The sequence below is a fragment of the Cibotium barometz genome, chromosome 20, assembly GCF_041138505.1.
Source record: "Cibotium barometz isolate CiBa-2024 chromosome 20, ASM4113850v1, whole genome shotgun sequence".
Lineage (NCBI taxonomy): Eukaryota > Viridiplantae > Streptophyta > Polypodiopsida > Cyatheales > Cibotiaceae > Cibotium > Cibotium barometz.
The window spans coordinates 20,081,834-20,106,401 of NC_141065.1; the positions used below are offsets into that span (position 1 = coordinate 20,081,834).

The 24,568-nt window shown below is 47.7% G+C and overlaps 1 protein-coding gene across 3 annotated transcripts in view; it reads right to left on the minus strand.

The window, feature by feature from the left end:
• The window catches only part of LOC147627645 (uncharacterized), a 154,450-nt gene that overhangs the window by 14,620 nt on the left and 115,262 nt on the right, over positions 1-24,568 (minus strand). The gene's annotated exons all lie outside the window — the stretch shown is intronic.

Genomic DNA, 24,568 nt, shown 5'->3' on the forward strand with positions numbered 1-24,568 from the left:
GAAGGCCTGTCTGCTGGTGGCATCAGGGAGTCTAATGATGAGGGGTCGCTCTCGTGTCATATCCTTTCCTACCCTCCATGTGTCTGCAAAGGGGGGGGGGCGATCCCGTCCACTCCTAGCATCTGGCAAAGTGTCATGGCATCCTCCTTTGGGGAAGCCCCCGCCTGTAGCCCCCGTACTCGCACATGGAGGGCCCTATCCTTCCTGCGTTTCTCCTCCTCGAGAGTCTCATGTATGATGCTCTACGGGGGTTTGTGCTTCTCCACCCAATCTTTCTTCGTGGTCTGCAGTTCTTCCCGCAGCAGCTTATCACTCGCAGCTTTCAACTGCTCCAAGTCAGTCCTTAAACCCTCTTGAATATTCAGTTCCCCTTCCTCCACTGTGTGGTTCTTGACTGTAGCCTTTAGGGCTTCCATTTCTGCCCGGAGTTCCCCTATCATTGGGGCAGCTTCTGGCATTCCTGTTTGTTGCAGATGGGTCTCTTTCAACATCTGAATCACCTCTTCCTGGTGGTTCACTTGGGCTGTCAGTTCTTCAATCCTGTTGTTCTTTCCTTGTACCTCCTTGCGGAGGCCTTCCAACTGTTTTTCATGTTGGTTCAAGACCCTGTCTAGCAGCTTCTTTTGTTTAACCAGTAATTTCTTGGTGGTGTCCTCCACTGTCTTGATGTATGCCTCCAGCTCTTGTAGGTTCATTGTGTTATTTCCCCTAGTTGCTGCCTTGGGGCTTGAGCAAGGGTAGGTGGGAAAAGGGAAGGTGGAACACACAGTCGAAGTGTGCTTGTGTACAGCACCGAAGCAGGGGCGCAGGGCAAAACACGCAGTGAGTGGAAGTGCGCCTGCATACAGCGCGAGCAGGTCAGCACAGTTGCGCCGCCAGCACGGGTGCGCAGTGTAAGCAGGGCAGTGGCGAATAGCGCAAGAGCGAGGGAGACCACCAGCGCGCAGCGCAAGCAGTGAAGGAGCAAAGGCGTCACGCCATGGACACCAGCGCGCAGCGCGAGACGTTGTATTAACGTCTTCAAAAGGCCAAAATGACCTATACGACCAAAAGGTTACAACATATCCATGAGGTACATAATCCTGGGTACAAAATAGTAATAAAGAGAGAGAACAAAAATCTAAAACTTTAAAATCTGATCTAGGTACATGAGCAGAGAGCTCTCATATCACCCTAATACATCCCTCATGGGCCGCTGTGACATGGTGCTCAAGGTGGTGAAATTGAGCTGGCGCGAGAAGGTCTTGCGATGATGGGAGATGATGGCCCGGATCTTCCTGTGGTGGCATGGCCGTGGGCGAGGGCCATGGGGTCTGGGGCGTCGAGCTCCGCATAACTTAGTGGCTCTGTCGAGTGTCACACCTCTTGGCCGAGCTCCTACACTAGCCTGTGGTCTAGGTATGATGGGTGGATCGGCCCTCGGAGTGCTGGTATGGAAGAAGTCAGTGAGAGCTCTCTGTGCTGGTCCTCGAGCAAGTATAGCTGATCTGGATCTCACTAAGGACTCGCTATGTCTACGGAGCTCTAGAAGAAAAAGTCTCGGGCATCTCTGATCTGCGAAGTCCATGATCCTGGAAAGTGGTCCGAACCCAGCTTGGTAGAGGTAGTGGAACCTCGCCCGAATCTCATAGTACAGAGGGCATCGGCATATTTAATGGTCCTCTGTCTCGGGCTCTGTGTGACAGAGCTGGCATATCCTGTCATTTGGTGCGGCCGCCCTAGGCCCATATCTGGCAGTCTCCACTCTCAGCTGGTGGGACGAGGTGCGGATCTAGCCGATCGCACATCTCACCCCAAAGGATAGGTGTATGTCCATGTAGCGTGGACGGATGATGAACCCATCCTCTGTCAGGCATAGGAGGTGATCTCTGTAGAAGGCCATCTTTGTCCCTAGTGGACGACTAGGTGAACTCCATGTCCTCTGAGTATCCAGTCTAACAATGTCCTTCCTTATAACCCTGTTCCGCTTTGTGCGGCTGAGAGCAAATGACGGGGCCTCTATGCCGTACTGGAAGGGGGGAGTGCCTCCATCTGCATACCGCCGTGCATGCCAAACCAAGTGCCTACTTGTGCATACCAGCACTCTCTATCTCCCTCAAGTGTCAACTGTCTCGAGGACTCCAGGGCTAGCCGGGGGTATCTATCAAGTGGAAGCTCCCATAGCCTATGCCAGTATGTAACTGTCTGGAATAGACTATCGGTGCAGCGCCCATCTCTGCCCGCACAATCTCATGTGGCACTGATGGCTTACTCCTAATCATGCGTGAGATTATCGCCACTAGGGGCCTCTCCATCAGCTTCCACCCGTCATATACCTCCTCTGTATCTGTCTTGGCCGGCTCTCTTCTCTATCTCCTCCTGTGGTATAAGCTAGGGCCCCAGATGGGGGCACCATACAGTAGTGCACGTGTAACTAGAGTATCAAATAGCCAAAGCTTTGTCCTCGGCTCCTGAAACTGTATCTGTGGGCATTGCCTCTCTAGCGAGCCAAGGGCTGCATATCCCCTCGTCAATCTAGCGTCGGCCGCCTTCCGCATCGAGAACTGAGGTCCAGCAAAAGTGATCCCAAGGTATACATACGAGGTAACATACTCCATAGGCTCTCCACTGTATGTAAACTGTACTGCAGATTTAGTTATCCACTGTGCGGAGGTGTTAAAGATCATGACCTTGGTCTTTCCAAGGTTCACAGTAAGGTCCCCGTCCCCGCAAAAGGCCCGTAATGCATCCAAATGCCTCTGCAGCCCCTCTCTCTCTCTCTCTCTCTCTCTCTCTCTCTCTCTCTCTTATGTTGCTTATTTGAGATGGGCCCCTCTTCCTTTATTCTCTCTTTCACGCTTTTAATTCACCTTTAATGCTTGTGATTTACATTTTCCCTTTTAATGTTTCACATCTCTCTCTCTCTCTCTCTCTCTCTCTCTCTTATGTTGCTTATTGAGATGGGCCCCTCTTCCTTTATTCTCTCTTTCACGCTTGTAATTCACCTTTAATGCTTGTAATTCACCTTTAATGCTTGTAATTCACCTTTAATGCTTGTGATTTACATTTTCCCTTTTAATATTTCACATCTCTCTCTCTCTATGTGTGTGTGTGGGTGTGCGCGCACACGCACGTGCCCATATACACACACATAGGGGGCAGTTGTGACTTTCCTCCTGTTAAGGATGAATATACTTATAATGCTTGTCGGTAATGCCAAGAGTATTGGAGATAGGAAACAACTTCATGGGCAGGGGTGTTGCTTTTTGAACTTTGAACAACTCGGTGGAAAATGTAACACTGGCAGGTCCACATCTTGACAACAAATTTTAGACTTGTAACAAAAGAGGTTATGCGTGATGGTGCTTTGGTTACACTCACTGCAAATCTAGAATATCATTTGCATACAAGATGATCGGTATCGAGACTCCTGGCAAATGTGCTCCTGGTCCTCCCTGTGTGTCTATGTAATCCGAGATCTCGTCAATGTATAGACCAAATAGAGTAGGAGACAAGGGGCAGCCCTGCTTCACCCCGATAGTGCTGTGTATGATCTCTGAGTCACCTCCTGGAGCCCGTACTCTGCCTGTGACTGACTCATAGAGTGTTATGATCCTCCATAGCATCTCTGCTGGAACTCCCATATCCTGCAGTCTCTTGATCAGTCTAGCCCGTGGGACAGTGTCAAAAGCTTTGCGGAAATCCACAAAGCAGCAGTATATCCATTGCCCGTGAGCTCTCCCCTCCTCAATGATCCCTCATAGTTAAAAGATATGATCTAGTGTGGAGTGCCCTCTCCTGAAGCCTGCCTGCCCCGATGCTCTGAGTCTCTGCTCCTCGGACCATCTACTAAGCTCATGCTCCAAAATCGAACCATAAATCTTGGCCAAGGTGTGACCAATCATGATAGTCCTATAGTTGTTGGGGTCCATGGGGTCACCTGCTTTCAAGATAGGTACAATAGTATTCGATGACCAGCTGACGGGGAAGCCTTCACATAAAGCCCTGCTAAACATGTGAACCAGTAAAGCAGCTAGCGTGTCTCTAGCATGGGAGAAACGCTCAGTGAGGAGTCCATCATGATCCTGTGATCTCTTAGCCTGCATCTTGTCAATAGCATCTCTCACCATGCTGAGGTGAAAGAAGCAAGAGTGTGGGGGACGAGGTTCGGGTGGATGGGGGAGAGGTGGCTGCTCAGGGACATGGTAGAGAGAGGTGGCATAGGTGTGCCAGGTGGTGCTGGGTGAAGTAATCGGAGTTGGAAGGCGATGATCCTGGAAGATCCTCCACGCCTCCTTACAGTCCCTTCCAAGAAATAGCCAGTATAGCTCCTGCTCAAGCCTTGCTAGGTAGGCTCTCTTCTTTCAACGTATGAGACGTCGAAAGATCACTCGCGCCTGCTGATGAGTGGTGGATCCTAGTGCCATCTCCCGATGTAGACGGGCTCGGGTATCACGACATTCCTCGTCGTACCAGCTATTCTGTGGGACAGTCCCTCCTGGTGATGTAGGGGTGGCTCGAGAGTGTGGGAAGGCAGCTGCAGCGGACGAATGGAGGGTGGCTGAGAGGTGTGTAGTAAGTCATCAAGTGGGATGTGGGGGTTGAGGTCGGAGAGGATGCGGTAGACGTGATCAGAATAGATAGAAGAGGTCTCTCTGGTGAAGTGGTATCTCGGACGGTGATGGGGCAAAGCAGGTGGTTGCATGGTGTATCGGCATGTGAGTGAGAAGACCAGGTATGCATGGTCGGCTGCAACACCGATGGGGCGAGGAGAGATGGTAAACTCCGAAACGAGTGGGATCAAAGAAAGGGATCCCGTTAGGTAGTCCACTGTACTAGCTCCATGTTCGAAGGGGTTCGAAGGGGTAGGAGGTGAAGGAGTTGGATCTAGGCCATCTAGCTAGGCCATTATAAATGGCTAGCCTATGAGCCACGCCGAGGGCTAAGAATACTCTCCATCGTCTGTGCGGGCTGCTGTATCCTGTGATGTCCGCTCCAGATCTATACCCATCGTGTCAATCTCCTGGTACATGGGATCATCTGACTCAAAGAAGGGTACCTGTGCACCTGTGGTGTGGGCATTGAAGTCTCCAGCCAGGAGGATGTCCCCTAGACTGGAAAACTTCATAATGTCACCATAAAGGGGCAGGTATGGGGACTCTCCATGGGTGGCATATTTAGAATTGGAGGGTGCAAAGTAACACACTGCAAGGTAGATGTCTCGGGCCCTCTCTGTCTGGATCCTCACCCACAAAAACCATGCCGCCTCATCCCGTCCGACCACCTGTATTACATGTTGAAGCTCCTCCCTGGATAATAAAGCCACCCATCCCGACCCCGGGTATCCGCTACTGTGCGTGGGTGTGGACGGTGAACAGACTCCCATCTATATCTTCTCACCTTTGGAAGCCGACTCCCCTGGCATTGATGAGTCTCTGTGTATAAGACCAAGTCTCTCCCTCTAAATGTCTCCTCGAACAAACTTGCATTTGTCCTCAAGGCGCCATTGCAGTTCCAAACCGCAATCTCTAGCTTGGTCTCATAGGTCTTGCACCATCATTGGGCACGTCGCTCGGTGATGATCACCCTCCCATCTCTGTACACTGCCCATTTCCTTGCCTTCCGTGCATCCAAGATGCGTGGCATGCATTCCCTCCTGTGTGCCACCCGTGCTAGTGTGAGATCGTCTTCGAGGTAAGTCTTTTCTCCTTTTAGTGCCCGCCTTTTGGTAAGGAATGCTTGCCTCGCCTACAACCCCGCAAACTTGAGAATGAGTGCGCGTTCCTTGGTGGTGTCTTTGCCCACCCTCCATGCCTCGACGAAGGGGGTTATCAGCGATTTCCAGCTTTCTACATAGTGCTATGGCGTCCTCTTTCGGCGAGGCTCCTTCCTTCCATCCCACCACTCTCACATTCAATGCCCTAATCTTCCTTCTTTTCTCCTCTTCAAGTGTGTCATTGATGATGTTTGGAGATGATGGTGGGTTCTGTTGCTTCTTGGCAACCTCAATCCAGCTGCCTGCTTCTTCCACTTGTTTCTCTGTCTTCTTAATCACCTCGGCCCATGTGGTTGCCTCGTTTGCCTTCTTCTCCTCTTGTTCCTGGAGGGTCTTCAATTGCACTCTAAGTGTATTCAGCTCATCGTTGAGGGATAGTTGAATCTCTCCTTCTTCGAATTGAGTACGTGCCCTCAAGGTCTCGTTTTCCACTCTAAGGGTGGCGACTTGGGCCTCCAGCTCCGTGATTAGTGAGGTGTGGTGGCTGGTTTTGCGTCCAACATTTGGACCATTTCCTCCTGCATCTTGCTTAGCTGAGTTGCCATCTATGCCTGCATGTCTGCCTTCCACCTATCCATCTCCTCTTGCATGGAGGCACGCAACTCATGCCCAAGGTCATCACTATCCTTGTTCTCCCCGAGCTTCTTTTGTAGGTGCTCAATGTCAGTATCCTGCATTTTGCATACTTCTCTCATGGTGGTCAGGCATGTTTGGATATGGGGGTCGCCGATCTTCTGTGAGCTCGTCCAAATCGAGTTGTATTTCCTCTCCTTCTCACCTCTAGTCCTTGTTGCCGGCGAGCTGTCCATGTTGGACTGAAGGGGTCCCCCTTCTAGTACTGAATTTGCTCCTCAGCCGGTGGCCCCCATAGATGGCCAGCTGCAAGTGGGGAGGCAAGTAGCAGCAAGTAGGTATGTTGCTGCCTTGGGGGGCTGAGTAAGGGCGGGTGGGGAAAGGGGGCGCAGAGAGAGAAGCGAAGTGAACAGCAAAGAAGTGGGTGGGCGCAAAGAGAGAAGCGAAGCACAGCAGAGAAGCGAAGAGAGAGAGAAGGTGCAGAGAGAGAAGCGAAGAGAGAGAAGGCGCAGAGAGAGAAGCCAAGCGAACGGCAGAGAAGCGAAGCGAACGGCAGAGAAGCGAAGCGAACAGCAGAGAAGCGGGTGGGCGTAGAGATGGAAGCAAACTGAATAGCAGAAGCGAAGAGAGAGAAGGCACAGAGAGAGAAGTGAAGCGAACATCAGAGAAGAGAAGAGAGAAGGCGCAGAGAGAGAAGCGAAGCGAACAGCAGAGAAGCGAAGAGAGAGAAGCAAAGCGAGCAGCAGAGAAGAGAAGAGAGAGAAGGCGCAGAGAGAGAAGCGAAGCGAACAACAGAGAAGCGAAGAGAGAGAAGCGAAGAGAGAGAAGCGAAGAGAGAGAAGCGAAGCGAGAGAAGCGAAGCGAGCAGCAGAGAAGCGAAGAGAGAGAAGCGAAGCGAGCAGCAGAGAAGCGGGTGGGGAAAGGGAGCGCAGAGAGAGAGAGAAATGAAAATGAAATGAAATGTTATATTAACGTCTTCAAAAGGCCAAAGTGACCTATGAGACCAAAGTTACAGCCATGTGACATCTGATACACTGTCTGGAAAAGAAAAGAAAGAACTGAAGGTAAGTATCTAGCCCTACAATACATCAGTAGGGAGCATCCGGAAGCAACAACTAGGGAGAGTGGGAAGCTAATGCTACTAGTCAAAATGGGGTACATGAGTACATGGATACATGAATACATGAATATGGGGCAGTACAAAAGTGACAGTGAGTACAACAGTATACCGGCTGGAGTGGTAATCATCCTAGGAGCTCTAGCATGGGTCTCTGCCGAATGGCCTGGATATCTGCCATAGTGAGATGCCTGGTCCGACGAGCCCGATGCCTTGCAATGATGCTCTGAATCCTCCGGTGTAGGCACAGTCTCCGATGTGAGGATCCGCGAGCCCTCGGGCGTCCGGATCTGCCCAACTGGATAGCTCTCTCAACTAGAGTCCCACGAGGTGCCCACTGCAGGGCTGTCGACTGTGTGTCCTCCCGGGTAGTCCCTCTAAAGAAGTCAGTAATCTGTCTCTGTGTGGACTCCCTGCCAGTTGGGCGTCTGCTCTTGATAATGGACTCTCTGAGCCTGCGGATCTCCAGGAGATAAAAACCCAAGCATCGCTGATCACACAAGTCATGACTCTAGCCAAGAGAGAGAGAGAGAGAGAGAGAGAGAGAGAGAGAGAGAGAGAGAGAGAGATTAAGCGTCTACTAAAGACCCAATGGGTCTATGAGACCAAAGTGATACAATAATGTCCATGGCATATCTCATCATGGAATGGAAAATAAAACAAAAAGAAAACATAAACATAGCTATCTCACTGGGGTGATACAAAACTGTCCATGGAAACTCATCATGGAATACTAAGAACATAGAAACATGAGAGCAACATCAGCTCCGAGGAGATGGTATACTACTCTCCAAAATATCAAGCATGGGGCTAATGAGTATGGCCGAGAGGTCTCCCTCAGCTATGTCACGTGGAAAGGTAGCTCGATGGCGGTGGAGCATGTTCTGGATCTGGAGCTGATGAGGTGATCGTGGCCGACGGGGGGGGGGGGGGGGGGGGACCGAGGGCGTCGGGCACACTGGAGTGTAGAGGCTCGGTCCGAGGTAACTCCTCTCGAGGGAGGTAGGTCCAGAGTAGCTCGTGGAGGGTCCACAAGATCCACTATGTCGGTTTCCTCCACCTCCTGGGTCCGAAAGAAACTGGTGATGGTTGGCTGGCGAGCGAGGGGGCGGGTGGGCTGGGGCCGAAGCTCTCTCAAGAAGGTGTCCCTGTGTCTGCGGAGGAGCAAGGGCAAAGCTGGAATGCAGGGGAGCAGATCGCTGGGCGGGGGCGGAAGGGCACACGAGGAGACGGGGGGGGGTGTTGTGGGGTGTTCCAGAAACTCAGCCTAGGAGAAGGCAGAAGGGAATGGTGGGCAGCAGGAGGTGCGTAGCAGTATAGAGAAGGGGGTGTGAAATGGTGGGCAAGGAAAGGGCTGGGAAGGAAACGGGGAAGAGAATGGCGGGCAGAAGGATGTGTACAACAGAACAGAGAAGGGAGGGGGGGCAGTATGGGGAGCTTGCAGAGATCGCTCACAAAAAAACGCATCAGGTATCTTGATTCCAGCCTGGGCTAAATGGATTTTTTCTCTCTCATGTATAATTCTGAGGCTGCGTCATGCAGCATCAATATCACTTGGCCATCATGAGAGTGTGTAAGGAATCGCCCAATGGGTGGCGGGTCATTCTCAAAAACAACCAAGAAAGTTCCTTATCTTGTTGTCACTCATAGACTAGCACTCCCCCTCATAGTTACCATAGATTAACTACACCCAAGCATAAAGTGTCCTAGATCAGAAACCTGTGGAGCCTCAGGAGATCCTAAATTGGTATCAGCGCCTATATCTGACGCAGAGAGAAACGGTGGATGTGCGGATTGAAGGGTTGACGAGGGAAGTGCACAAGAATGTGCCTTTGCCGGTTGGTTTTGGCAAGGAAGCCATGAAAGCTTTGCATGGATGTGCAAAAAGACGAGGAGAAGAGGAAAAGCACTATATCTGCAGGCTGTATTGTCCCCGGTGCATGATAGCAATAACCTTGCCCATATTAGCATTGATATCTTGAGTTTGTCCTTTGTTGTTGGTAGACATGATGGCTAGAAAAAGTGCGTGTGTATGGCATGAGGGAGGGGCTGATATGCGCATAAGAGTAAGGATGTATTGCAGTGGAAAGTATCTTCAGGGCTGAAAAGCATTTTACATGATGTGCATCATGCGCATGTAAGAGGAAGCACAGCACGAGTAGCTGGCTGTTTCTCTAAGCATAAAGAGCATCACGTGCCGCAGAAACTGTCCCGGCTGTGTGCTTTTAGCATGGTGTGCAAGGTTGTAAGGTGCCTTGTGTATGGTACAGAGGATGCCTTTAGAGCGCATCCATACAAAGCCCATGGTCAGGCTGCACAGCAGCGCATAGGTGTTTACAACAGTGCACAAGTGGCTCAGCCATGCCCAGAGCCACTAATGGTGGCGGCAGCCAGCTATGTTTTTGTTTTTCGAACCGGGGTCAGAAACGAACAAGCTCGTTCTGAGACTCGAACGGAGAAACGCTTTTGTCATAACAGAGAAACGCTTTTGTCATCAGAGAAACACTTTTGTCATCAGACGGCTATGCTGGGTCGCTCTAGTGCCCAGCCATGGGCGGAGCTGAGCAGTGGCGGCCAAAACGGGCGGCAGTAGCGCTGAGCCATGGGCTGGGCGGCGCAGGAGGACCGGCTGAGCTAGGAGCGCGCGAGCAGCGGGTTGAGGCTGATCTGAACTGGGCGCATCCAGAGGGGTGGCACATGGTGGAAAAGCTCATGCCCAAAGTCGAGATGCGCCCCCCGCAACACCCCCCCCCCCTCCCTTGCTTTTTACACAAGAAAGAGCTCTCTTGCTTTTTTTTTTGTTTGTTTTAAAACTCTATCTCCCTTTTATATCCAATTGAAATATCTCCCCCTCTATATTCGTTTTATATTTAAATCCCTAGCTTTTTAAGAAAACACAAAATTAAAGCTAGCTTTTTTAAGAAAACTCACTTGCCCTTACAAATTCAACATAGCCCTCTTTATTGCCTCATATACTTGCAGGGTTGTGCGGGCTTAGAGAACACCATTAACACCTCTACTCTCACACGGCTGAAAACCTCGTCCACACTCTCATCCACCCTTACAAGTTTTTTTAAAACATTTCCCTTCTTTCCTGCTCTAACCTTTCTGCCACTCTTTATTTTCTCCATGTTTTCACGCAAGTTTCGTGTCCAGGAGAGATAAATGGAGTAAGTGGGCAATAATTCGGTGAAGTCAATGGACCCTGAGCACGTAAAACTACCAGGTTGGCTTGGACCATATCCTCCACCAGTAGATATGCTGGAGAGTGATCACGAAAGCTTTGTCGAGGGTCCCATATGGGATGATGATAGCGAGATCACCAGTGAGGAGTGCATTATCCACTGTCCTGCATGGGAGGATAGTGTCGAGCCCCAAGTTGATGGGTGCTCCAAGCTTTCACCAGCAAATGACCATGTGGTTATCTAGTGGTGTCAAGAGGCTATTGCTATGTGGGATTCATGTCTCAATACACACAATTTTCGGTGGGTCGAGGAGTGGCTCAATAATTGTGCCTTCCCAGAGCCTAAGTTGCAATACTTGTACTTTTGGTAGTTTTGTACAACCCCTACCTAATAATATTTAATTTTTCAAGATCTTTGCCACACTATGCTGGAATGTATTGTCTTGCATGCTTTCTACATTAGTAAACATGGATTTTTTAAAGGATGTGGGAAGGATACCAAGATTTACCATGAACCCTTGGTGTTATCCGGATAGCCACTATGTGGCTGGTGGCAAGCAATCTTGTTGGGAGTTGGTGTAAGCCCAGCGGGGCATGCCGGATAGCCACTATGCGGGAGTTGGTGTAGGCCCAGTAGGGCATGCCGTGACAAATTCAACCACGTGTCCAAGAGATAAAGATATATCGAGAGAGGGGAAAGACAGAAGGGTATAGGGATCTTGTACAATACACCACACTGAGCGGGGAACAGGCCCAGAATTTATTCAGGAACAATCCACGGGCACGTTGGCCAAGATCAATACAATCAATAAATACAAAACAAATAGACATGCCGATGTAGGATATCCAAGTCGATAATGATGTTGAGGCACAAGATCTCTAATGCCGAGCACACCACGAGGATGGCCCACAAGTATCTCTCACCAGGCTAGTACCAGATCCAAAATCCAAATCCAAGTCTAGATCCAAATCCAAGTCTAAATCCCAAGTCCAAGTTCCAAGTCCAAGCTCCAAGTCCAAATCCCAAATCCCGAATCTCAGAGTTGGGCGGCGCTGCACAGTGGCGGCTTTGGGCGGCAGTGGAGATGGCGGCTTTGGGCGGCGGCCGGTGGTGGCACAAGGCGACGACGGCGTGTAGATGAAGATTAGGGTCTCCTTGCTCTCCACAAGCTTGATGCCCAAAACAAGAGGGCTCTAGCTTCTTTTATACTTGGGGAGGGCCTTGCTTTTTGTCGAAAGAAATACTTTATGCTTTGCTTTTCTCTTTTTGCTTTAATATTTTAGTAATAATAAAATATAGCTCATCTTTTGCCAAAGTTCTTGATTTATTGCCTTTCTAGCTTTAGGACCTCGCTTTTTGGCCTTGAAGCTGCTTTTTGAAAAAGCAGCTTTTAGCTTTTTGATCCAACTCAGTCCCCTCTTTCCAATGGTGCCCCTGGCTCGGCGGTCAACTAAGTTTGACTTTTTGCTTTTCCTGGCTTTTTGACCAAAGCTGGTACTTTTTCTTGAGCCAACTTCATGAATCCTATTTCCATGCTTTCATTAACCTGTCCATGTGTCTAGGCATGTGCTCCATCATGTGAAATGGAGCTAGGAGGGTCAAATAGTTGCATTCCCTATATCGCAATTGTCCTCAATTGCGGATTGCAAATGTTCCAAGTATATCCATATGTTCCATGTATATCCATGTGTTCCAAGTATATCAAGTACATCCATATGTTTCAAATATTTCCCAGTACTAGCCCTATCGGGTGAGCTTGTGCATCTTGTCTTTCCCCATATCTGTGGTGTCATCTGCTCATCTGGCAACATCTCTATGCCTTATCTTTGACGAATGGATTTGTTCTTGATGTTACTTCTTCAGGGCCTATCACATGTGTTAGATATAATAAATGCATACTTACCTTCTGCAAAAACTAGACAGAAGCTAGTCAACAAACAAGTATGCATCATTCGTGTCTACTGGGTACTCCAAGTATTGGCCAGATAGTTTGGAGCCCGGTGGACTATCACATGCCATAAATCCAAGCATTGTCCACACATCAAAAACGGTACACAAAGTCAAAAAAATTCAAACATACATTAGTATGCAGTGCACAGGTAATGATCCTCCTGTTCATGGAGTGTCTTGTTTGCTTTCATCAGAAACCATGCCGAGTTATCTGGCTCTCGAGGGAAACCGCTCAAACTATCACTCAAGGCCATCTGGTCACTAGGATTGCCAGAGAGTTCGCTCAAGGTCATCTGGTCCCTAGGACAGCCCGAGAATTCATCAATAGTCATCTGGGCCATCTGGTAGCATTGACCACCCGACTATGAAATCCAATACAATCATCTAGGTCATTTGGTCGCAATGACCGCTCGACTGTAAATCCAAATCCAATAGGCCATCTAGTCACACAATGACCGCCCGACTCTGAAGTCCAAGATATTTGGCATTGTTGCCGTCCAATGGGTCATCTGGCATCGATGCCTCCCGTATACAAATCTCGTTCGGGCATCGTTGCCGTCCAATGAGTCATTTGGCATCGTTGCCACCCAAACACAAATCTTGCTCCTTGGGCTATTGGGCATCGTTGCCACCCAAACTACAGTATGTTCAAATAACCATTATAAGTAGAATAATGATCAATTCAATCCAATATACATACAATGAAAAGGGCTAGAGGCGTCCATATCTATACTTCAAATACATCTTGACCAACCACTTCCTCATAAGCTCGTAGTATATCTGGATAGTCCTTGAAGTGCTGCTCTGGCATCCATTTCACATCCAATAGCGAATAATTGTCATATTCCAAGAGGAACTTTCTGACCACTGTCTTTTCTCTTTTTCTCACAGAACAAAACTCAATCTGTTTTGGCTCTTCCACCCCTATTGGATCCTTCAAAACAGGCTCCTCTAGGGGTAACCCTGTACATGGTTTCCATAAACTGTCATGGAATGCATTATATATCCTCCAATGATCTGAAAGGTCCAACCAATAACAAACATGGTTGATCTTCTTGGTATCCTGAGAAAGGTCCATATACCATCATTCCCTAACTTTGGCAATACAAAGATAAAATCCATAGCAATACTCTCCCATAGAACATTCAATGGGTGCAATAATCCTGCGAGCTTTTGTCAATCAAACTTGATCATCTAACAAAACCAAACATTCTCGAACATATAGCTCAATGTTTGTTCTCTGCTAGGCTAATTGCTTTCCAGAGCTTGAGTTGTAATGGCCTTCTTTCATCACTTTTGGCCTCAAGTCCTTTGTTACACATAAACAGGTTTACTTCATAAAAGAATTCTCCTTGATGACAAGAATAGTCACAAAATTTTGATTATATAATTTGTTCCAATACAATCCTTGAAATCCTCGTTTAAGACTCTCATAGGCCACAACATGGCCCTCATGGTACAAGACTGCACCAGTGCAATCTCCTCTTGACAAACTTCCTGGCAGAATGTCAATCTGACGATCTTCCGATCTATCTAGCTTCTTGCTTTGGTTTGTCAGGACAATTTGCAGCCATATGTCCCTTGCTTGAGGGAAAATCTTCTTCGAAAGAGTGGAGGCTTGTCCCCACTCCCATCCTTCTTCTCTTGAGACTCGGCTCTTGAATGGGATCGGTCTTTAAACTTCTTCCTTTGAGATGGATCCCGATTGTTGTTCTTTGTCTTGCCGTCCATCCAAGGCGTGTAAAAGGCCTCACCCTGCAAAGCTTTGTCTTGAGCTTCCTCCAAAGACTTTGGACCAGCCATTTAAACTACTTGCATAAGCTTTGATTGTAGTCCATTCACAAACTTTCACATTTCCATTAGTGGTGGAATGGGAGTATAAGAAGTAAACTTAAAAGAAACTGCTAAAAAGTTGTTAAGGTAAGATGCCACATTCTCACCAACTTTTTGCTTTACTTCATCCCACTCTTTTTGCACATCTGCTTCAAAATTTGCGGGTAGAAACTTCTTGTTGAACATAGTCTTCAAGTCAATCCACGTCTTCGGCTCTGTCCCTTCTTGTAATACTTTTAGCCACTAATTCAAGGCAGCATCTTTCAAGTGCATGCGAACCATGCCAACCTTTGACTTCTCAGAGTATTCGTCTCCTCCAAAAGTAGCATCAAACTGCTGAACAAAAGATAATGCCTTTTGTGATCCCGCTTTTGATAGCATCGAACTTAACGTGCTTCTCTCTCGGCTTGAAGTCCATCTTGCCAATTGATGTAGGCTCCTTTGCCTTCCTTTCCCTTACCTGTCCTGAAGAAGCTGCATCTGAGAAAGCAGGCCTGGGAATAGTCTCCCTGTTTCCTCCACGAGAAATAGACCGGGTAACTCTAGATCCTTCTGCAATAGTGACTCCTTTGGCCCGAAGATAAGCTTTGGCAGCTTCTACTTCTTCGGCTTTGGTGGCTCGATCCTTGATGAAATCTTCAAACATTTGAGCCCTTCTTTGGTCCTGTTTCTTCTTGGCTCTTGTAACTTGCCCGGGAAGTGCGGGAGTGGGCGTGCATCGCTTGTCCATGAGCACAATTAAACATTTCGGGATTTAATCACAACCATTAAACAATCCACAAAGTTGAAAATAAAAGTTGCACATATAACACCGCATAGACACTGGAATGGGCCGACCCCTCCCCCCCTTGGAGTATTTTATTACCCAAGGAGAATAATATCATGTACAAGCTTTGAGGGGCTTACTCTCCCCACAGGAGATGCCGGATTATCCATATACAAATGCCATAACACAGCCCAACATGAGGAAACCATAAAATTCAGCAGACACATAGCTGTAGAAATGTCGAGCCAACAATATAAACCATATACCTCTGTGTGGGTATTTCTTCGCGATGGAAACCTTCAAAACAGTCCCCAATAGCTAGTATTCTTCATGGGCAGCCTTCAAGAGAGACAGAAAGAGAGTAGCCATCATTAGGGCAGCCTGTATAACGGTGGTAGAGGCTAGTGTGCAGCAAGAAAGTCTCCCTTAATGAAGGGCTCCAATTTATAGATGTGGGCCTTGAAGGCACAGGAACGAATGGAAAGACATAATGAAGATACAAGTGCAAAGCAATGATAACCAAAGTACTCACATGTAGACCAAGAGAGCTTGATGTTGATTGATTCCTAAGACTAGAAAGTACAATGCCTTTATAGGATAGGCACACACACTCTAAGTGTCACATGTATATGGGATAAATCCCAATATGCCACATGGCACTTACACAAAGACTAGACATAAAACTCACTCTAGACACACTAGAACACTCACTTTGACTTCATGTTCTAACACCCCCCGATGAAGGCAAGGTGAGAGACTACTGGAATGAGCCAAGAACAGAACATGGCAATGACGGACTACCAACCTCCAAGTTAGAACTAGACATAGTTCCCACACAATCTCAGAGGCAAGTGAGCATGGCTCAGAGGCTAGTGAGCATGGTACAAATGACTCAGAGGCTCATCAAGCATGGCTCAGAGGCTCATCATGCATGGATGCATGAATAACTCAGAGGTCTAGACAACTGGAGCAACCTGAGATCCTATCAAAGCCAATACATGACTCCACAATACATCCCCCTCCTGACTCCATAACAGAATGGTGGGGAGTCAGACACGAAAAAACAGGAAAGATTACAACATTTTAGGAGGACAATCCAAGGCTGTGAACCTTTATTGACTCAACACACATGATTTATTTGCATTCATTTTAGGGGGACTCCCAAGGCAGAGTACCCAAGCACACATAGAATAAATAAGGAAATGAGATCTCTTCGATGAGAGATGTCCTCCACATAGCTGCTGCATACATGGGTATGCCCATTCGTGCACCCGAATGAAGTGTCGGTGAAGCACAAAATGTCCCTGAAGGATATGTCGGTGAAGGCCATAGGAGCAGCTGAGTGGAGCAATCATAGCATGACTCTCAAAACCTTGATCGAAGAGTCCCCAATGTCGGATATGATGCCTTAACTTGGATCAATCTTGATTAATGTAGCAAAATTTCCAAATAAATGTGAAAAATAAGGACTGAATTTACATAGATTTTGCAAAATCCCCAAATTTTACATGCTACAGACTTCGATTTTCAGATTGCGAGGTGATGAAATTGAAGGAGATAGTCGATGCCGATCAGGTTGTGGAAGAGGGAGGCAACAGGAGAGATGTGAACACGTGGAAGAGGGAGGCAGCAGGAGAAATACGAATCAACAATGTCTTGCTGCTTCTGCAGATCAAGTTAAAGCAACTCCACGAATCATCTCCACGAATCAGCAATGTCTTGCTGCTGTGCAGATCAGATCGAATCAACTCCACGAATCATCTCCACGAATGTAGAGAAGTAAGCATCAGCTTCAGGAAGAGTGGTGGCGGGCAACTTCCAAGAAATGACGGGCAGCAGGAACTCGTGGGCAAACAAAAAAAAAAAATCGCGCAGGAAAAATTTCGTCACTTTCTTGCAGGGGCCGAGGGAAGGGCAGCCTTCCAAGGAGAAAGAGAGAGAGAGGCTTCTCTTTCTTGGCCTCCCTCAACTCAATCCCTTGGAAGACCAAGGAGAAAGGGAGCTGGCTCTGATACCACATGAAGGCACAGGAACGAATGGAAAGACATAATGAAGATACAAGTGCAAAGCAATGATAACCAAAGTACTCACATGTAGACCAAGAGAGCTTGATGTTGATTGATTCCTAAGACTAGAAAGTACAATGCCTTTATAGGATAGGCACACACACTCTAAGTGTCACATGTATATGGGATAAATCCCAATATGCCACATGGCACTTACACAAAGACTAGACATAAAACTCACTCTAGACACACTAGAACACTCACTTTGACTTCATGTTCTAACAGGCCTCCCATGAGCTAAAATGGCAAGAGAAGGCTACAATGACAAGGGGAGAGCCACACAATAGCTGAAATGACAAGTGTGAGGCCACTTGTCTCACTTTGATCCACTTTCTAACAAGTGTCAGGCCACTTGTCTCACTTCCATCCACTTTCTAACAAGTGTCAGGCCACTTGTCTCACTTTGGTCCACTTTCTTGCCACATGTCCCAATTTAAGAGATGGGTCCTTCCATAAACTTTATCTCTAAAAATATCCCCACTGGTAACTCATTTGTCATGGGTACTTTGGCATTTCTTGGTATTTGCTCAATTCCACACGTAATGATGCGAACATAATTTCCACTGGGTAAGGCCAAAAATAGTAACCCTCCTAGATTTTAGGAGTGTGATTCTTTGTATTCCAGGTAATCCCCCATTCCCAAGGCTTGTACTTTCCAAATATTTAGACAACCTGTGAGTCCCCCAGACCACTTTCATACTGGGAAATTTCTAGGCTGGTGACAACTCTCCAAGCAAGGAATTTTTCATCTTGGAGAAACTCTCTAAACTGCTCTCTAAACTGCTGAAAATCTCGGTACTCTGCTAATGTCATGGCCACGGTTTCAAGAGAAATAGATTGACGGCCTTAGTTCTCATCTTGAAGTCCTGTATTGGCCTCATAGTTGTTCCCTTCATTAGGCCCTTGGTCTCCCTCTGCTTTTAACATGGCTCTGTAACCCCAAGAAAGTTTCTTCAAGCAAAATCTTGCTCTGATACCATTGTTAGCCCAGCGGGGCGTGCTGTTACAGATTCAACCACGTGTCCAAGAGATAAAGATATAGAGAGAGAGGAGAGGAGAGAGAGAGAGAGAGAGAGAGAGAGAGAGAGAGAGAGAGAGAGAGAGAAGGGTATAGGGATCTTGCACAGTACACCACACTGCAGGGAACAGGCCTTGCCCATTTTCAGGAATTTATTCAAGAACCATGGGCATGCTGGCCAAGATCAATACAATCAATGAATACAAAACAAATAAATATGCCAATGTAGGATATCCAAGTTGATGTCGATCATAGTAGTTAGAAAATGCATTTTCTATAGGGAAGGAAACTTGGAAACGTTTCCTTGTAGGAAACACGTTTTTTTCAAGCAATTCTTTTTACATTTTTTTTTTGTCCCAAATCTAACGTCGAAATCTTTGCGACTCTTTTGATAAAGTTTTTCATGTAGTGTCATGTATGGTTTTTTTTTTGTGGCATGGAATGATGGATGATTGGATCATGGATCATGGACAGTGGACCATGGTCTATGAATCATGATCATTTGACATTGATGATGGATGATTATATGGTTTTTGTTATTTGTAATTCAAAGACTGTAGGCTTCAAATTGATGTTTCCATATATTCTATGCATTTAGTGTTTTTTTTACATATTTTATACAGTATATATTTGAAATTTTGTACATGCAAAAACCTGTAGGTAGGAAACTTTGCGCTGATTTTATGAAGCCTATTTGAAACGCATTTGAAACTTTTAGGAAACCCGTTTCAGACAACCCCCTAACTACTATGATGTCGATGTCGAGGCACAAGATCTCTGATACCGAGTACACCACGAGGATGACCCACAAGTATCTCTCACTGGGCTAGTACGAGATCCAAAATCCAAATCCAAGTCTAGACAAGTCCAAGTTCCAAGTCCAAGCTCCAAGAAGTCCAAGTTGCAAGTCCAAATCCCAAGTCCAAGCTCCAAGTCCAAATCCCAAGTCCAAGTTCCAAGTCCAAGCTCGAAGTCCAAATCCCAAATCCCGAATCTCCAAGATGGTTGACGGCGGCAGTGACGACGTTGCATAGGCAGGAAGTGGCGCGACAACGACGAGCAGCGGTGGCAGAGCTGGGCAGTGGCGGCGACAGCTCTGGGTGGCGGCCGGTGGTGGCACAGGGCGGCGGCGGCAAGTAGATGAAGATGAGGGTCTCCTTGCTTTCCACAAGCTTGATGCCCAAAACAAGAGGGCTCGAGCTTCTTTTATACTTGGGGAGAGCCTTGCTTTTTGCCAAAAGCAATACTTTATGCTTTGCTTTTCTCTTTTTGCTTTAATATTTTAGTAATAATAAAATATTGCTACTCTTTTGCCAAAGTTGTTGATTTATTGCCTTTCTAGCTTCAGGGCCTTGCTTTTTGAGCCTGGAGCTGCTTTTTGAAAAAGCGGCTTTTAGTTTTTGATCCGGCTCAGTCCCCTCTTTCCAATGGTGCCCGTGGCTTGCAGTCAACTAAGTTTGACTTTCTACTTTTCCGTGCTTTTTGACCAAAGCTGGTGCTTTTTCCTTAGTCAACTTGATGAATCCTCTTTCCATGCTTTCATCAACCTATCCATGTGTTGGGGCATGTGTTCCATCATGTGAAATGGAACTAGGAGGGCCAAATAGTTACAATTGGCATAACCTAGGATATGGTGCCAAGTTAGGTAGTGTTGTCTTCCATCGTACACATTAGCTTACGCCAATGTATTGTCTGCCGCCCCCATTGCCTCCTGCGCACAACATTTGATAGCACCTGCGTGAGCTATGCTGCCAACGCCAATCTGCTTCCCTCGCCTAGATTGTCTGCCATCATACACATTAGCTTACGCCAATCTATTGTCAACGTCATCAGCAACTGCCTACTGCCTCCTGTGCACAACATTTGATATCACCTATGTGCGCCCAACTCCACGTCACTGCCCACCTGCAGTAGTTATCCAACTGTTGCCTGTAGACCAGTAACACTGGTCGCCATCTATATGCTTCACCTTCTCCTTGTCATCACCGCCGCAGTCAACACATCAGCAACCCTCAGTGAAGGTCAAGTCAATTTGGGCCTTTTAAAATTTTCGGCAAAAACTGACTAATTCCATTCATCAAAAATTTGGGGCTTCTTGCAAAAATCAGCCCTTTGCACTTAATTGGAGCTCCTGCATGATGAAAACTTAGCGAGGTAATTTGACCCTAATTGAAGCCTTCAAAATTGGGGCTTTTGTATAATCCATAATTTGCCTCACAATTTGAAGCTGTTGAACCCACAAATTGAGGCTTTTACCCAATTTGACCTTTTAACCCAAAATTGAAGATTTTCGCCTTGCACTTTTGAGAATCATAGGCTAAACGCCCTAAGCAGCTGTTCCCATGGGCTATATCGACATTATTTTTCAGGGCATTCTTGCTGAGTACTTCATCGACAACATCATTAAAGATCAAGAGTGTGCACACATGCTTGCAACAACTGTGCGGGGAGCATCTCCCAACTTGGGAGATTTATCTTTTTTCCCCTAAATATTTATGTTTGTATGTGTGTTCAATCATGGGTCCTCTGCCCAAGATGTCCCCCAAAAAAGATTTGAAATAAATGTTTGTTTTTATAAAAGCCTTCATGTTTCCATTATCTTTGTGAGGAGCTAGGTGGGTGACTAAGCAATAATCTCCGCTTCAGTCATAAGCTGATTGAGGGAATAGCATGGTAGGCAGGTGCACATGGCTAGGTTGCCTCTTTGCAGTGATATGATGGGGTTGGAGGTGAGTTGCTTCTTTTGTGTTCAGGTCTCACCACCTTCGCTCCGAAGGGGGTTTCGGACCTCTCATGTGTGTAGCCACCTTGTGTGTGTGTGTGTAACCTTGTTCATTTATGAGTGTGTGAACACTTGTGTAGGTGTGAAGATCCCTTATAATTGGATAAGATAAGTGTAGCCACGTGTCATGTGCTTATATGTGAGTGTGATATGTAAGGGTCAAAAGATAAGGCTACTTGCCTACACCTGCCCAGACACATGGCACTCCTATGCATGCTCCCTCTATCATATCCCCCATCAGCCACCCCTACCCCCACCACCTCCACCTTCTTCACAAAGGGCATGGTCCTCAAGGCCATTCGTAGACTACGCAATGGGCAAGCCCAAGATCACGAGGGACTCACTCCCGAGTACATCTCGCATGCCCATGATACCCTAGTGCCCCTACTAGCCTACATGTTCAATAGAGCCCTTTGTGAAGGATTTCCACCCTCTTGGTCCACCAACACCATCACCATCACCCCCATCCTCAAAGCCGGAGATCCACTTGATCCTAATAACTACAAGACGATCATGATTGGCCACACATTGGCCAAGCTCTATGGATCAGTGCTAGAGGCGGAGCTCAGTTCATTTGCAGAGAGCTAGGGATGCAGAGCCTCACGACAGGCTGGCTTTTGGAGGAGCTACTCTACCCCTGACCACATCTTCACCCTCCATGCCATCATTGAGGAGGGTAGAGCACGGCACCAGAGGATTTACTGCTGCTTTGTAGATTTCCGCAAAGCTTTTGATACTGTACACCGAGCCCGCCTCTTACACCGTCTACAAGAGATCGGAGTCCCATCTCACATGGTTTGGAGCATCATCGCCCTCTATGAGTCCGTCACCGGACGAGTGAGAGCCCCAGGAGGTACATCACAAGAGATTTCCAGCACAGGGCTGCCCTCTATCACCCACTCTTTTCGGCCTCTACATTTTGACGAGATCTCGAGGTTCATTGATGGATTAGGCGGGGCTGGTCCCACACTCGCAGGCATATTGATCCCCATACTACTTTATGCAGATGACATCGTCCTCCTCTCAGACTCACCCGAAGGGCTTCAGAGACAGTTGGATGCCTTACATGACTTTTGCACTCAGCAGGACCTCTCTGTTAACCTTGGTAAAACCAAGGTAATGGTCTTCAATACCTCCCGCCCTGTCACATCCAGATTGAGCTTCGCATATAGAGGGGATCCTGTGGAGATTGTCTCATCCTATGTCTACCTTGGTGTCACTTTCAGTGGCCCACGCTTTACCATGCTTCGTGCAGCACATGCTAGAGTGACGCGGGGATATGCAGCCTTGAGCTTACGGTGCTTCCAGGCACATTTCCAGGGGCCCAGGATGAAGGGCCGGCTTTTTGACACCCTCGTCACACCAGCCTTGATGTATAGAGCAGCTTTCTGGGGGCCAGATTTATCCGATGAGGATTGGCAACGAGTTGAGAGGCCCCAAGTCACGATGGTCTCCTATATGATCCGCAGCAAACCATCAGTCCCACACAAGATTATCCAGGCAGAGTTTGCTACAGCCCCGATGGTAGTGGAGGCACTCTTCCAGACAGTCACGTACCTTCATCGCATTAGTCACATGGATCCCCATAGGTACCCAAGGCTTGCCCTGGAATCCTCCAAACAGCTACTACTTGACGGGCACTCTGGAGTATGGTATGCACTGGTTTCCACTTGGTTCTCAGTATATGGGCTCTCCATGGACTGCCTACCCCCCCTTCAGTACAGTTTGGACTCCCCTTCTTTCCAGCTGTCTCACGAGGATACCAATCGGGTTATCCGGTTAGATCTTCTTAGCCTCTACACACATTGCACATGGATCACACCCCCGGAGCTCCCCACGAAGATGCACTTTTACAGAGACCACTTCCTCACACTCACTGAGGATGGATTCATCCAGCAGCAGCCGGGCTACTTGAGTGTTCATGTCCCATGCCATGCGGATTGCGATTGGCCAGATACGGGTTTCTTCCCACCGCCTTAGAGTGGAGACACGTAGAGCTGAGCGCATCTTCAGAGCCGGGAAGCTCGTATGGACCCCCAGAGAGGCTAGGATCTGCCGACTATGCCACACAGAGGTTGAGACGGAGGAGCATTACATATGCCGCTGCCCAGTATACTATGAGATCCGCGGGAGGTTTCATTGTCTATTTCGTGAGGGATTTAGTCCACTCTCCAGGATCATTGACTTCCAGGACCAGCGTTGCCTGGGCCTCTTCCTGCTTGAGCTCCGCAGACACAGGGACACGCCCCCTTCCTCGGCAGCCAACCATCACCAGTTTCTTCCGGACCCAGGAGGTGGAGGAAACCGACATAGTGGATCTTGTGGACCCTCCACTAGCTTCTCTGGACCTACCTCGCACGAGAGGAGTTACCTCGGACCGAGTCTCTGCACTCCAGCGTGCCCGACGCCCTCGACCCCCCCCCCGTCGACCACGATTACCTCATCAACTCCAGATCCAGGACATGCTCGAGCTACCTTTCCACGTGACATAGCTGAGGGAGACCTCTCGGCCATACTCGTCAACCCCATGCTTGACATTTTGGAGAGTGGTATACCATCTACTCGGAGCTGATGTTGCTCCCATGTTTTTATGTTCTTAGTATTCCATGACGAGTTTCCATGGACAGTTTTGTATCACCCCAGTGAGATAGCTATATTTATGTTTCATTCTATTTTATTTTCCATTCCATGATGAGATATGCCATGGACATTATTGTACCACTTTGGTCTCATAGGCCCATTTGGTCTTTAGTAGACGGTTAATATATCTTTCTTTCTTTCTTTCTTTCTTTCTCCATACACAGACGGCATGTACATCTTCCATCACCCTTAGGCGTGCCTAACCCTTAACCCTAGGCGGGGCCTTCATACTCCACCTGATGGCCCTCTGCTCCTATTATGCTCATGTTGCTTCTTCGGCCCAAGCATCGTCCCCCAACACCTACATGCCTTTACCCGGTGGTCACCTGCCATATGCATAGGGCCTATCAGCCCACTCCCTCACCCTCCTCCAGATTTCCATCTTTACTGAACCCATTTCCATCATTTCGGATTCTCACATTCTTGATAAATAGAGTTTTGATTTCTAATTTCCAGTTGGATTTCTAATTTCCCTCTCAGCTAACCCGTCTTTCCAGGTGGTGTGGCCAAAGTGGAATTCCCGGTGGTGTCCAAAGTGGTATTCCCAACAATCCAATTGTGTAATATCTCCAGGTGGTCATCCACACATGCAGATAAGCCATAGCAACAGATACTTCTGATTGTCGCACCAACCACCGCATCAGCATTGAATGAACTCGGCACACCTGCCACACAGAATGGTGGTATTCCCAGGATTAGGAGATACCCACCACTTGAGTGATCCGAAAGGTCAAGGAACCCTTGTAAACAAATAGGCCAGTCCTGGGACTTCCAGAGGCTGTTGGTTGTAGTTGGCTGTTGATTGTTGATTGTTAATTGTTAATTGTCATGATATTCCTGTTTGTGACCTCTGTATACTCATGGTGCAGAGTGAGTCTATTGT